Raw genomic sequence first — 16,076 nt, 5'->3', positions numbered from 1 at the left:
TTCTTATACCAGCCTACACACCCACATATAAAAGAATTTTAAACAGTGTAATTGAGTCATAACCCAAATAACAGAATTATATTTTTAATAGTACATTATATTCAACTTTAAGGCACTCAGTAATTCACCACTAAATCTTTGTTAGATATGTCAAAGAATGTAGAAATCCCTAGTAATGAATTTAGAGAATAGTAGAAATGAATATAGGGTGAATAAGAGATTTTCAGCTATTTGTTCTCTCTGTATTCCAAGTTTATTACTGTAAAATTAGTTTAACTTTGGTATGTTTGCATTTTTATAAGTTAATATTTTTGAAATATAATTTTCCATTATTTAACTTGTCTGAGTAGATATGAATATTGGAATAAATGATAGAAATAAACATGATGGAAGATAAAAATATATATAGGAAAAGAAATATTTCTGTGGTGCTTTGTTTTCTTCCCCCTTTTGTATTATAAAAGTTCTTATTATTTGACATACTGAAAGAAGATTTAGGTCTAGATTTGGTATTTTGTTTTCATAATGGAGCAGATTTAAAAGCTTTCTTGTATCTTTAGGTATAAGAAATTAGATATATAAAAATCCCTACCTGCAAAGGAGGATATGTGCCCTTTGGAAAACAAAATTCAGTATTTACCTTAGAATCTGAGGCTTGAGGACACCTCAAGCTACATAAGTATTATGTCAGAACAATATGTTTGCCAGTCTTTTGCTGTTTTAATAACATCTTAGGATTAGTCCATTGAATTGCTTTTTTTGGTCTGTGAACCAGAGTTGAAGGTTTGATTCCAAACAGGGCACATATGCCTGGGTTGCAGGTCCTCAGAAGGGGGTGTGCGTGAGAGACAACCACACATTGATGTTTCTCTCCCTCTCCCCCTTCCCCTCTCTCAAAATAAATAAACAAAATCTTTAAAAAAGTTTTGCTTTTTCTTTTAATGAGAGAACTTAATTATTTTTCTATATTTTTATTTCCAGTTCATGATGATGAAAATCTCTTAAGAAGTAGAAATGTTCCTACTTTAGTTTTTCATTCAAATAACATTTCAGGATGACAGAAGTGATCTTATTAGAGAAGCAAATTATTTTTCTTCTCTTCATTTCAGTTTCAGTGTTTATGTTCTGACACTGTCATTGGAATTATGTTTCCATTGAAAATAATTAGTAAATATTTCTGCTTTCAGTTTTAGTTACCTGCATTTGTGGCTTATTTGAAATCTGTTCTAGTAGGAATAAACAGATTCTGACTATGCAAATAAATAATTTAGGTGATTATATTATGGGAAGATCTAGTAAATTGTCAATGAAGCATTTAAGTAATAAATAAGGATTTGTAAGGAAAAACTAAAGGGTCACTTAAAAAAGACAAAACTTTGGTATCTAAGAGATTCATTACCTTTTACCAGTGCTTGATTAAGTTCTCTTTTAAATGTAGATTTTTTGGATATTTTGGATAATAGTACTGTAATTCTGGGCAAAACATGTAACTTTCCTGGCTTTCTATGCACCCTTTTTCCTTACCTGCTTGGTCTGCTTCTAATGTCTGCTCTTCTCTTTGGGGTTATTTTACTTTTCAGTCTCTTCCTCTGTAAAATTGATTAACTAGACTGAGTTAATTCCAAGGTCTTTTTTGAACTTTTCATTTAACTAGCCTATGATTAGGGCAGAAATAGTCTCATAACCTTAAAAAAAAATCTTTCTAGAAATAGGCAGCAGCCCTTTTTTGTTACTAGAGGTTTTCATTTAGGCACAGTAGGGAACTGTAAGGGGATAACCTTAGCAATAAAGAATTATCGGAGAAGTTTGAAATGTAATTGATACAAGAGACAGTCTTGCAGAAGGACTTTCCTTCCTTTCATTGTATTGGTTATTATTGTTATTTGGTATACATTTAATTACCATTAAAAAAGATTTTATGATTTATTTTCAGAGAGATAGGAAGGGAGGAAGAAAGAGAGGGAGAGAAACATCGATGTGTGAGAAATACATCAACCGGTTGCCTCTTGCACGCTCCTAACTGGGGACCTGGCCCACAACCCAGGCATGTGTGCTGACTGGGAACCAAACCAGCAACCTTTTGGTTCACAGGCCAGTGCTCAGTCCACTGAGCCACACCAGCCAGGACTAAAAAACATTTTTTCTTCTAACCTTTTCTCTTTCAGAGTAATAATCCTGTGAGGAAAATGTATGAATTAGTAGGCTATTCAGGTGCTTCCAGAATCAAGGGACACTCCAGACCAGCAGTGCCCAATATAGAACTTTCTGTGATGATGAAAACATTTTCTCTGTGTATGTTGTCCAATGTGGCAGCCACTAGCCATGTGTGGCATTGAGCACTTGAAACATGGCGAGTGAGATTGAGGAACTAAACTGTTAAATTTTATTTAATTTTTAAAAAATTTTATTTAATTTTAATTAACTTAAATTTATATTTAAATAGCTATATGTGACTAGTATCTGCCATATTGGACAGCATAGTTCCACATTATCTCTTTAATCAAATATTTTTTTGAACACTCAGTGATATGGTTAGCATTGTATTAGGTGCCAGAGATACTAGGGATCCAGCAATATGGTGAGGGAGACAAAAGAGATAAATGTAATACAGGGTGGTAGTTGCTGTATTAAATGAAAGCACAGGGTTCTACAGGAGCACAGATACCAGTTCTTACCTAATCCAGTTTGAGGGTGGTTCACATTGGGAGTGTTCTTATGTGAAAAGTCTGATGTTAAATATCTCCTTGTAATGTACACAGGTAGTGAGCTTGAGTCAATTTTTACTCTGTTACAACATCACCAAGGGATATGGAACCATTTTGCCCATGTTTCTAAGTGTTTGCAGTCAGCTCTACTATATCCATGATTTAACTCTGGACCTTGCATATACAATTGATAGGTTTTCATTCATTTATGATGAGATTATCTCTTTTTCTCTTGTGAAAATATGTACCGTAGAACTGTAAATCATCAATGCAATTTGACTAAAGTCATTACTTTTCAGTGGGGTGCAGTTCAGTGCAGTTTCTGGGGCCATGTCTTGTCCTTAAGTAATATTTTGTTTGTGTTATAAAGGACTGGAAAAGAGTCTGCCTTGGTTCCGTGATTCTTGGCCATATGTATTGTGGAGATCCTTTGGGTCAAACTTTCAGGGTTTTGGAACTAAGATCTAGAGATGAGGGAATGCCTAGTCAGTTCTTAAAGCCTCTGGAAGTCCCTTTGGTTTTTGATCCCTTCAGAACCTTCTCAGCCATGTAAAACCTCCTTGGCTTGGGGAAGGAGGGCCTCAGGAATTCTGTCTTTTGCTCTGAGTGAATTTGTGCATTTTTTGCTCTTACTCTGGTCACCATTTTCCTTGAGGTCACTCTTGGGGAACTCAAGTCAGTGTGATGCATGTACCTAATGGATTAATTTCATGACTTCTGTCTAGACATTGAAGAATAAGAGCTTTGACTTTTATCCTCAGGGGACAGATTTTGTAAGTATAAACTCACAGGCAATTTAAATGGATTGCATTAATCAGTAAATAACTTGTTCTTAGGCTGTTTTGAAGTTTATTTCATTGTAATTCTTAGAAAAAGAGCTTGGGTTTTAATGTGTTGGTATGGTTTTGGTGAACTGTATGGTACACTGGGCTGTTTCTGGTGTAATTCAGTGTAATGGAAGGGGGAACAGTTTTACTACATATTAATAAAAAAATAGAGTTTGTGGTTTATTGATTTGAGAGAGACACACACAGACAGACATTGACTTTTGTTGTTCCACTAATTTATGTATTTACTGGTTAATTCTTGTATATGCCCTGACTAGGGATCGAACCTGCAACCTTAGCATAGTGGGACGTTTCTCTAACCAACTGAGCTACCTGGCCCAGGGTATTTATTACACAGCAGCTAGGAATGAATGACTGGAAGGGAAATAAACCAGGGCCGCTGCCACTGCAGTCTAATAAATAACTTAAAACGGGGCTGGAAACGAAAGGGAGATAGACATATCTCACCAGATAGACACATCTCACCCATTGATTCAGAAGTCCTTAGCCCAGTGTGATAAGATTGCCAGATGTTCCAGATATCACAAACAAAACGGTAATAGTGCAAGAGGAAGGGAGCCCTCAAAATTCTGTGTGTATCATTTTCACTAGCTGGGAAAGAAAGCCTTTATAACTGTCCCAAGGTCTGGAAGGGAGAGAAGGAGGGGGAACCTAGAAACTGAATAATGTATATAAAATTCTTGAATCCCAATTGCCAGCGCATTCAGATTAGCTGAATGCTTACTTGCAGCCAGGTGCTCAAGTGTATAGAACAAACTTTATTTCCTTTTCACATGGGGCATTCAGACTAGCTGGGGGTGCATGCTTACAGCTTTGTGCACATACGTGTTTCATAAATAAACTTGCTATCTCACTTCCACTATACATGTTGTCTCTCGCCTGAATTCTCTTGCAAGCAAGACTAGAACTGAGGAGAGGCAGCCCCCTGACTAGGGTCTCCCTGGCAACAAGTTTGTGTTTTTAATTTGTTGGATTAATGAGTGTCTAAACACTTGTCCCAGGTAATTAGAATTCTGACAATGTAGATTTTCTTTTGTTCTAGGAACTTGTAAGCATCTTTGTGGTAGACATCTTTACCGGAAGTGTTTTTGCTACACACATTTTTACTGCATAACTTGTTGGCCATAAGGCAATTTTGCTGCAAAAAAGATAAAATTTTAAAAAAAATTAAAGAGGGATATTAAAAAGCACATTACAAAGTTACAAAATTAAAAGGACTTTCTTTTGAAATACAAAATATTTAAAATACATTTAAAATGTGTTTAGATTTATGGCAGTTATTTATCACAAATAACATTCTATTTTGTAGATTGTACCCAAACACTTGTCTTCGTTCTATGGGAAATGTGTGTTCAACTCCTTAATCTTACAGAGAGCCCTTGGCCTCTCTTCGTCCTTCCAGTGTAATGGGTTTCAAAATAAGAAACCAACTTGGGGCAAATAATCATCTGGAAGAAATGCTAACTATTTTAAGACCATCACTCCCATGGTTGCTTGTTAGTGTATAGACAATTATGAGGACTAGCAAAGACTTATATATATAAAAATGAGAGTAACTGCAAGAACTTTGTCAGTGGACAAATGAAACCAAACAGGAAAACCCTAAGCTATCACTCATTTATTTTATCTTTTTTAAGGTAAAATTGCCCATGGCCAGTAAGTTATGCAGTGAGAATCCTTGCAGTAAAGATGTCTATGGCAAAGATGCTATTGTGGAAATACTGGACACCCTTTTGTTTATCCCTTCATTTTTGAGTTTTAAAAAGATTGAATTTGGACTTGGTTACAGATTAGCTTAGTTAATATCTTTAAGATACTCATCTAAGATTCAGCTTCAAGTAAAACTTAGTGAATACTTTTGAGGTACATTATGTGTTCCGTTTTGATTGTTTATAGATCATTTGTCCAGTAGAATGTATGAACCATTGCTATAACTTTAGATTTTTTTAGTAGCCTGTTACTACTAAAAATAGAAAGATGAAATTAGTTTTAATAACATACTCAATGCAGTGTGTAACAATTATTAGTGAGATACTGTATTTTACACTTTTTCTTTATACTAAGTCTTTGCACTTTCGTATATATGTTACATTTAAAGCACATCTAACCTTATTCCTCTCTTTCATCATGGGCAATTTACCTTGAATTGGGGATTTTTTTAGTTCAATATATTTCTTTATATATTTACTGCATATTTATATTTGACTTGTCCAAATCTTTGTAGAGTATATTAAAATTATAATAAAAATTGCAGTTGGTATGTGTGTATTTTTCAGCCTGTGAGATGTTTTCTAAATTTCCAACTTTGTATTTCTGGATGGAGTTATTAAGTCTTCTTTTGACTGAGAATTAGGCACATTTAGTTTGAAAGAGCTAATCTAAGTGTAATTAACCAATATTTTGAACTCTTAAGATTTTCATCTCCTGAAAGGAAGGGATAAGATAATTTTATACTTTTTCCTCAGTGAGGTAAAATTCCTAGGTTCGCACACTGGCACTCAATCCACTGGGCCACGCCAGCCAGGGCTCAGCGAGGTAAAATTCTTATGTGAGACTTTATTAAATATGATCTGTTCACTATTATTATGCAAAAGCATGGAAGCAAGTGACATTGAAATCCACAGTGGAAATCTACAAATGCAATTCAAGGACTGGGGATAATGCATATGATAATAGGGATCCTTAAGATCTAAACTCTGATATCTTTTACCTATAAATGAAAATGGTAGTGCTTATGTTAGGATAATGGGGAGGACTAGAGTATATAAAGTACCTTGAACCATCTGGGGCTGTTAATTATCAGCATACCAGATATGTTTCAAATCCTAGTATTTGTAGCCTTTGGGTTTAAATAGTTATGTGAAAGCCTGGCCATTTATTAGCCTCTTTTTTAACTGTTGGGTAAGATGGTGGAGTGGACTTTGTGAGCTAGAAGCTGTTCCTTTTTTATTTTTAATACTCTGAAAGATAGGGCTATTGTAGAAGGTGAGACCATGTACTTCCTGATTGTTGTGTTCACTTTCCTCTGAGTAGCAGTGATACTACAAACTAATATGGCACAGGCACCAACCATGAAGAAAGAAGGGTTTGTGCGTGACCTTAGACCCATCTGTAAAGTACATTATTATTTTTTGTTTAATGGGATTTTCCCATCTGAAAGAAAAATAATGTTCCTAATGGACAATTTGGAAGCTTTAAAAGATGTGAAGAAAAAAAAAATCAACTATAACTCCACTGTACAAAGAGAACCTTTGTTTGGATTCAGTATTATCCCCTAGGTTTATTTCATTCTCTTTTAATTGTGTCAGTTCCTCCATAGTATTCCAAGTCATAGAATGGATGAGCAGTGTCAGAGTTAACAGGAAGGGTCTTAAGAAGGATGTTTAGGAGATGATAAAACTTTCCTGGCTGCCTTTTAAATGTTAAAGAGCCCTGGCTGGGTAGGTCTGTTAGAATGTCGTCCCCAATGTGCCAAGGTTGTGGGTTAGGTCTCCGGTCAGTGTGCATACAAGAAGCAACCAGTGAATGCATAGAAATGAGTGGAACAACAAGTCGATGTTCCTCCCTTCCTCTCTCAAGAATCAGTTAAAAAATATGATGTTAATGTAAGAAATATTTTTTACTTTTACTAGCAGATCTAGTATGAATTATGTGTAAGATATCTTTTTAAAGATTTTATTTGTTTACTTTTTTGGTGGGGGGAGAGAGAAACACCTATGTGTGAGAGAAATGATTAGTTGCCTCTTGCATGCCCCCAACTGGAGACCTGGCTCATAACCCAGGAATGTGTCCTGATCAGGAATTGAACCGGTAACACACTGAGCTACACTAGCCAGGGTGTAAGATGCCTATTCTTAATATAGATAATTATCTTTGCTTGTAATATTTCTTTCTTTAGTATATTTATATACTTTTCCTCACATTCTCTGCTGGAAAGAGCTGGGTAATATGCTAGGTATAATGCAAATGTTTTTGAGATAGTTGCTGTTTAAATCTCAGCATTCTCAAAATAACCCATTAACTTATTATTGCTAGGAAGACAGGATAGCTTTATGCATGGGTAGAATTAAGAAATTCATTTGTTTGTTCATTTATTCAGCAAACATTTACTGCATACCAGCTATGTCCCAAGCATTATATTAAGTTGAGTAAGGATAAAACAGTGAGTAAAAAAATAAGCCCTGCTTGCCCTGGCTGGTGTGGCTCAGTGGATTGAGTGCTGGCCTGTGCACTAAAGGATCTCTGGTTTGATTCCCAGTCAGGGCTCATGCCTGGGTTGTGGGCCAGGTCCCCAGTAGGGGGCGCACAGAGTCAACCATGCTTTGATGCTTCTCTCCTCTTTCTGCCTCCCTTTTCCTCTCTCTAAAATAAATAAATAAATAAAAAATATTTTTAAAGAAGCCCTGTTCTCACAAAATCTACATTGTAGCAGGGGTGGAAAGATAGTACCAGATGTGTAAAGTCATACGGTGATAACTGCTATGTGGAAAAATAATGCAGGACATAAGGGGAAATTTGGACAGAGAGATAGATTAAGGAGGTAGATCATGAAGTTGTGGGTGTCACCTGACCAGCTCTGTGCTGGTGTTGGCCATGCCCCAGCATGTTCTGGGACCTCCAGGTTCTTGACTCATGCAGGAAAGATTTTCAAGGATGAGTCTGAGTGACAGAGAAAGCAAGTTTTATTCAGGTAGAGGCAGAAAGGCTAGGACTTGCTTCTGTAAAAGAAGTGAAAGTACACGTCCATTTCGTCTGAATGGATGTGGTCCAACTCAACAAGCTGTGTGCACAGTGAGTGGTCAGTGGTTCTTGGGATTTTGTGTTTTTAGTTTTTGAGCTTTTGGCGCCAAATTCTGACTCTGCCTTCTGGTTAGGAGGGGGTCTTGTTCCCAATATGGGCTGTTCCAGAAGTGTCATGGCATTAGTTCCCCTAGGTCCCCCTTCTGCTTGTGTCAGTTTTCATTATAATGGGGATAAATTGAACTTTGGCCTCATTCTGTGGTCATTTTTTTCTTCATCTTGGGTTGATCTGGTTTTTGCTAGTTTTTCCAGCCATAAATTATTTCTCTGATCATGTGTGGAGGTTGGGGCTCTGGTGAGGACCTGGGCACTTGTGGCCTGGATGTTGGCTCCTACTTTTTCATTCCACTTGGGAGTTTCCCCTAACTTCTTCCTATCCTGCCTCACGGGATTATTTGCTTATTGGTGGATAGAGTGTCTGAGACAGAGGAAAACAGTAGGTGCAAGATCCTTTTTTAGAAATATACTTTGTTAGTAGGCCAAAATGAATGCATTTTATACTTTAAGAAGGACAGTACAGGAAAAATGTAAAAACCAACACATTGAGATTTCAGCTAATGTTGGCTGTGACAGTTTGAGAAGATTTCAAAATTCTGCCAAGAATCTGGTCCTATTATTGATAGCCAAGCCTTCTTGTCTGGACTTGCTTCATTGACATGGCCTTTTTAGCGGCAGAGTAAAGCCTACCCTTTAAATTTCCATAGTAGAGCCTGTTTGAAGCCATTAGTGACTATGTAACAAGCAATAGCACATTTTTACCACAGGTTTTTGGATAGCAGTTTGAATGTTTGACAAATGAAATATTGGGTTGATAAATTAAATTGGGGTGATAAAAACAAACTTTGTTTTTTTCTGTAGGATGGCTGTAGTAGCACTTAGCTGTCTTTAACTTCATTTGAAACAGTTTTGTTAGATTGTATTGTGGCAGCTGTCGTATCAGCATGCATTTAATAAAAAAGTTAACAAAATTTGTGAATTTTTATGTAGCCATTTTAACATTGAAGATGGAAGAAAATTATCAACATTTTCAGTGTATTAGGCTTTATTATTTCAAAAAAGGTAAAAATGCAACTGAAACAAAAAAAAACTTGTGTGGTATATGGAGAAGGTGACTGATTGAATGTGTCAAAACTGGTTTGTGAAGTTTTGTGCTAGAGATTTCTCACTGGATGATGCTCCACGGTCGGGTGGACTGATGAAGTTGATAGTGATCCAATCAAGACATTGAGAACAATAAGTGTTCTACCACATAGGAGATAGATGACATACTCAATATGTCATCTATACAAATCAATATCCAAATCAATAAATTTATTGGTGAAAATGGAAAATGTCTTTTATTTTACGGAAAAAACTTAAATGGACTTTTTGGCCAATCCAGTGTATTTGTTGAAGGCTCTGATACACCTTGAATTTGGGGAAGGAGATTTGTAATATTTGAGATATTTGAGGAAGAGAATATAATGTATTTCCAATTCTTGAATTGATCTCTAGACCATCAGAAAGCTAACCATTGTACCACAGCATTTTATTGAGTTGTCACTTAATGCATGCTCTTTGTCATCACTGGAATTATGCCATTGAATAGTATTTCTATTTTTTTCATGGGACTTTGTGGCAGAATTTTTTAAAAACTCATTTAAAAACTTAATTGATGTGTGTGAGAGAGAGAGACAGACAGACAGACGGACATCGCTTTGTTGTTCCACTTACCTATGCATTCATTGGTGGTTTCTTGTATGTTTCCTGACCAGAGGTGGAATCTTGGTGTATTGGCGCAATGCTCTAATCATTGGTTTTTCTAATCATCTAAGTTTTAAGCTCAATTTTTAGCCTAAATGCTCTGATGTACTGTAGTTTCGTAGTGAAGGCATCAGTTCCTTCTTTTTGACTGATTCCTTTTTTCCCTCCTCAAGTGTCTTGCATTAAGTCCACCTCTTTCTCAGAATTGTTATGAACTAGGGCAGATAAAAAGAATTGTAGCAGATATTTTGAGACTAGATAAATGCATTGCAGTCTTCAAATATTTTGATAATTTACCTTTAAGAGAGAATGAGGAGGATCATGAAGATATCTCTTAAGATTATAAGCCTGGCCATCAAATGGAGCAGCAGTTTCTAGAAGATTTTATTTGGGGTTGGATTATATAATTCTTATATTAACATTTATCTTTCTGACTGTGCAGTTTTACCTTTATACATAATTTTGACTTGTAAACCTCTAGCATCCAAAATCATCATGATTCAGGTCTTCCCCAAATCTGAACTTGTAGTTGCCTGAAACTTAGCACTGTATCAGTTTAAGTGCAATTACAAATCATTTACAAGTGTAATGGAAACTGGCAGACTTAGCCCTCAGCTTTTATGTGTTAAATGCCCTAGAAGGAAGTTTTTCACATATTTAGATTATGTTTTTTTGTTTTTGTTTTTACATGGAAGTGCTCAATATTATTGGCCTGGACTATAGTAGTTGAATCACAGTTTAACTTAAACTAGCCCAAACTGGGGAAAAAAAAATCTATTGTTTTATCTGGCAGGAAATTTATTCTGTATCTGGGTGCTTACTGCTGAAAGTATTGAAACATTAGGTGTGTGAAAACATATTAAATAATGAGATGTTTATTTAAAAAGTAGCAAGTTTAATTTTGTAATTCATTTTCTAATTACTTTATGACATTTAAAAAATGCCATTTTGTTCTCTTACCTTTATTTCATAACTGACAGTAAATCAACAGAAAAATATTACATGGTTTGAATTAGTCGTTGTTTTCCAATATATGGGAGGATGGAAATTATTTGGCCTCTTAAAATATTTACATGATTTTATTTAATAATTACAATTTATTCTTTGTTATAAAGGAGTTTTTATGTAATATAATAGAAGCAATATTATATTGAGAGCTTATCTGAATTCCTTTATCCTTTCAAATTGAAATATAGCTTTGTTAAGCTTCTCTCCAGTCCTTAATTGTTTATAAATACATACATTTATTCCAGGAGGGAAATAGAAGATGGTGGCCACAGATTTCATTGAAGTAGAACTCAGGTGACCTGGGTTTGAATCTCTGCTCTGACTTTTACTACCTGTGTGATCTTGGGAAATCCACCTAACCTCTCTGTTCTTTAGCTTCCTACTCTGTAAAATGGGCTTAATAAAGCACCTATTTCACATGTTGTTTTAAGTCTTAAATGACAAGCAAGGAGTACTCCATAGTGCCCTGCTATTACTTCATAGTGCCTGTGTTTAATTTTTTTTAGATTTTATTTATTTATTTTTAGAGAGAGGGGAACAGAAAGATAAAGAGAGGGAGAGAAATATCACTGTGAGAGAGAAACAGTGATTGGTTGCCTCTCTCACCCCCTACTTGGGACCTGGCCTGCAACACAGGCATGTGCCCTGGCAGGGAATCGAACCAGTGACCTTTCTGTTTGCAGGCTGGCGCGCTCAGTCCACTGAGCCACACCAGCCAGGGCTAACTTTTTTTTTTTTTTAAATAGTTAAACAACTTTATTAACATAGTTCAGCAGTGATTAACATTCACATCTATTATGTCACATCATACAAATGTAAATACAAAATTACTACAGTACAATATATATGTTCTGCATGATCCAAATATTTGGTGGCCCCAAAAAACTCTCTTTAAAATTCAGCAGCTTATCAAAAATTAAAACTGTATTCTATTAAAAGAAAAAAATGGAACACTTCACGAATTTGTGTGTCATCCTTTTGCAGGGGCCATGCTAATCTTCTCTCTATTGTTCCAACTTTAGTATATGTGCTGCCAAAGTGAACACAGGGCTAACTTTTTTTAAAAAATCATTTTTATTGTTATTCTATTACAGTTTTCCCAGTTGTTTTCCCTCTTTGCCTCCCTCCGCTCATCCCATCCCACCTAATTTTTTTTTTTTATTCTTCCCCATGCCCTGCTAGTGCTGAGAGGCTCTTTTCTCCAAAGTGTGGCACTTCACTCTCTCTCTTCGGCATCCCACTTCATTCCGGGAACAGATTGAGGTACAACAATCAGCTTTTAGGGTTTGTTTTTTTTTTAAAGATTTTATATATTTACTTTTAGAGAGATGGGAATGGAGGGGTAAAGAGAGGGAGAGAAACATTGATGTGTGTGAGAGATACATCGGCTGGTTGTCTTTCACACACCTCCAACCAAGGACCTGACTCACGACACAGGTTTGTGCTCTGACTAGGAATCGAGCTGGCAGCCTTTTGGTTTGCAGGCCGGTGCTCAATCCACTGAGCCACACCAGCCAGGACAGCTTTTAGTTTCTATAGCATGGGCGTGCTATATGAGCTTCAAATTTTAGAATATGAATACCCAACCGTATCTTTCTTTTTTATGCTACTAACCTAATTCTTAGCTAGGGCATTGTAGTTAGACTTGGAAGTGATGGAGTATTTATTAGTAATCACTTAAGTATTACTAACAATTAGAAGATCCCTGGGGTATGCAACACTCCTATTGTTCTCATCTGTGCAACAGATTAAAGGGTGACCCTGATACAGTAGTTCCCCCTTACCTGTGGAGCATATGTTCTGAGACCCCCAGTGGATCCTGAAACCACAGATAGTACCAAACTTCCCCCCGCCCCCGAGACACACAGAATGATTTTTTTGTATACATACGTACCTTTGATAAAGTTTAATTTATAAATTAGGCACAGTAAGAGATTGACTACAGTAACTAATGATAAAGTAAAACAATTATTACAATATACTGTAATAAAAATTATGTGAAGGTGGCATTACTAAGTCAAATAAGGGTTATTGAACACAAGCATTGAGATACTGTGACAGTGGATCTGATAACAGAGATGTCTACTCAGTGACTAATGGGCAGATATACAGAGTGGATATGCCGGACTGAAGGGATGAATTAACATTTCAGGTTGGATGGAGTGGGACAGTATCAGATTTCATCATGCTACTCAGAATAGTGTGCAATTTAAAACTTATGAATTTTTTTCCTGGAATTTTCCATTTAATGTCTTCGAACTGTGGATGACCATGGATAACTGAAACTGCTGAGAATGAAGCCATAGAAAAGGGGGGACTACTGTATTTTTAAAATTCTACTTAGATTATTGTCTTCGCTCTGTGCATTGTGGAGTACATGGGGGAAGGTACCGTAGTTTGCCATGTATGATGAGCACCTCTTTGCCCAAATTTTTGAGGGAAAAATAAGGATGTGCATTATCCATGGGTAGTACTAATTCCATATCTATATAAATGTTTTTAATTCTCTTACTTACTCTTAGGTGTTAAAAGTATAATTCTGGAAAGTAGTAACGATATCTATATGCAAAGTAATACTCTGGAATATGATTGATAATAGGTTTTGTTTCTAAATATCAATGAATAAAAAATTGAAATAAAAGATTAAAAGATTTTTTCCCCTGAAGATTTGAGCCAAAAATGTGGGTGCACACTATACACAGGAGTGCGTTATACATGACAAAATATGGTAATACGGTTCTTTTAATGTAAGTAAAACTTATATGCACTATATTATTATTTTGCAGTTTTGTGTATAAATGCAGTTTATCTCAGAAAAGGGAAACTTGAAGGTACAGAGAGGAAGGATTTAAGCTTGGTGTTGAGGAATGGTTAGTATTTGGTTGAGTATGGAGGACTTAGGTGATGATGGTGAGGCAAAGGTATAAAAGAGGCAATGAGTGTAGTATATTTAGAGAGCACTGAAGGAATAACAATTGCCCTCCACCTAAGCTAACATTTATTATGCACTGACTCTGCCAGATACTATGTAAGGGATTAACTCATTTTACAGAAGCTCCGTTTTACAAAGGAAGTTTAGAAACTTGCTCAGGGTAGCCAAGTGGTGGAGCCATAATGCTGCCTCCTAATTTTGTTATAATGGAAGAATTGTATTTCTGCATAGATAAAAGTTTATCTGTTGCTGGTAACAAAGCACTACAAAACAATTGTAAGTGAACATCACAGTACAATTTGACATCCTGAAAACACAAGTATGGAATATTAAATAGAATATTACCAGAACTTCAGAAGATCCTCTGGTTCCTTTCTAGTCATTGTGTGTTCCCGGTGACCTATCTCCAACAACATAGATTATTTTTTTTGTTAGCTTTCAAAATTTATATGAATATAATCACATTTCTATAGATTATCTTTTTTTGTGTTTTTTTAAATTCAACATTGTTTGTGAGATACATACCACTTGTATATGGTTCTAGTTCGTTCATTTCCATTGCTATAATTTTTTTTGTTGTTTTTTTTTAAATTAGTTGAACCAGGCCTGGCTTATGTGGCTCAGTGGATTGAATGCTGGCCTGCAAACCAAAGGGTCACCAGTTTGATTCCCAGTCTGGGGCACAGGGCACATGCCTGGATTGCAGGCCAGGTCCCAAATAGGAGGTGCACGAGAGGCAACCATATATTGATGTTTCTCTCTTTTTCTCCCTCCCTTCCCTTCTCTAAAAGTAAATAAATAAAATCTTTAAAAGAAAAGAAAAGAAAGAAAGGCACCAGAAACATATGGGGAAGGACTGAATTGTCTGGCACCAGGGTAAGAACTGGGAGTGTAGCTTTCTCCTAGACAGAAGTGCTGGCACAGGCCATTGTATCTTTGATGAGCCCTCCCTGCACAGAGCTGCCAGGTGGATGCCGTATCTGAGATTTCATCAACAGGGCTTACACTGTTTTCCCCACTGTGGTGATTTCTTGAGGCCCTTTCCCACCCAACTTTCAGGCCCACCCAAGCTGTTTCCTGTGGCTTTTTCACATGAATGGCCTCTCCTGGCTCATGCTTCAGATTAAATCTCAAGTAGCATCTGGCTTCATTGTGTCCCATACCTTTCACTAAGATGCCCCAGGACTGGCACTAGGAACATCTGGCGTTGGTTCACAGCTTGGCCTCTCCTGGGAAGTACCAGGCCCAGCACAAGAAGCTGCCATTTATTGCTCTCATTTTAGGTTATGCCAGGTGGCCTTGGGTAGAACATAGGTGGCCGCTGACCTTGGCCTGCACCTCCTGGGAGGTCCAAGAGCCAGCATACCCAGGGACAGCTTCAGACCACGTCAGAGCACCACCCCACAACCACCTCCACAAGTGACAAACTTAGTGGACACCAGAGCCCTGCAAAAGTAAGTTCTGCTCTGTGGGGTTTTCTTCTACAGTGGTCTGACCATTCAGTGGTTGCAGCCAGTCCTTGCAGTTGAACAGCCTAGGCGTAAATCCTGTCCATTGATGTGCTATCAGCAGTCAAGGCTCAGCTACAGCAGGAGGGTGTACACAGCTTACCTGGGGAGTGGGGTGCACGCTTTGAATGCCCAGCTTAAGTGCCACTGGACCCTGTAGGACACCTACTACATTAGGCCACTCTCTCAGATCTGGGAGATGTAGCAGCTCTACCTAACACACAGAAACAAACACAAGGAGGTAGCCAAGATGAGGAGACAAGGAAACGTGTCCCAAAAGAAAGAACATAATAAATCTCCAGAAAAGGAGCTGAACAAAATTCCAGAAAAATAACTAAATAAAATGGAGACAAGCAATCTACTAGTAGCAGAGTTCAAAACACTGATTATAAGCATGCTCAATGAATTTAATGAGAGAATCTTAACACTCAACACTTAAAGAGAATCTCATCTTTTTTTGTAAAAAAGAACCAGTCAGAAATGAAGGATACACTACCCAAAATGAAAAATAATTTACAGGGAATCAACACTA

General features: G+C 36.8%; 1 protein-coding gene and 1 non-coding gene across 16 annotated transcripts in view; one reads left to right on the top strand and one right to left on the bottom strand.

Annotated features, from left to right (window-relative positions):
- Nucleotides 1-16,076, top strand: part of EIF4G3 (eukaryotic translation initiation factor 4 gamma 3) — a 308,928-nt gene that overhangs the window by 32,873 nt on the left and 259,979 nt on the right. The gene's annotated exons all lie outside the window — the stretch shown is intronic.
- Nucleotides 12,044-12,150, bottom strand: LOC129069517 (U6 spliceosomal RNA). The gene has a single exon (XR_008529013.1). It is a non-coding gene; the product is annotated as a U6 spliceosomal RNA (small nuclear RNA).

The sequence above is a fragment of the Pteronotus mesoamericanus genome, unplaced genomic scaffold (genome assembly GCF_021234165.1).
Source record: "Pteronotus mesoamericanus isolate MK-2021 breed Mesoamerican mustached bat unplaced genomic scaffold, CSHL_Meso_final contig_221, whole genome shotgun sequence".
NCBI lineage: Eukaryota > Metazoa > Chordata > Mammalia > Chiroptera > Mormoopidae > Pteronotus > Pteronotus mesoamericanus.
The sequence above is the reverse complement of the archived record's forward strand: the minus strand, read 5'-3'. Positions and strand labels throughout refer to the sequence as shown.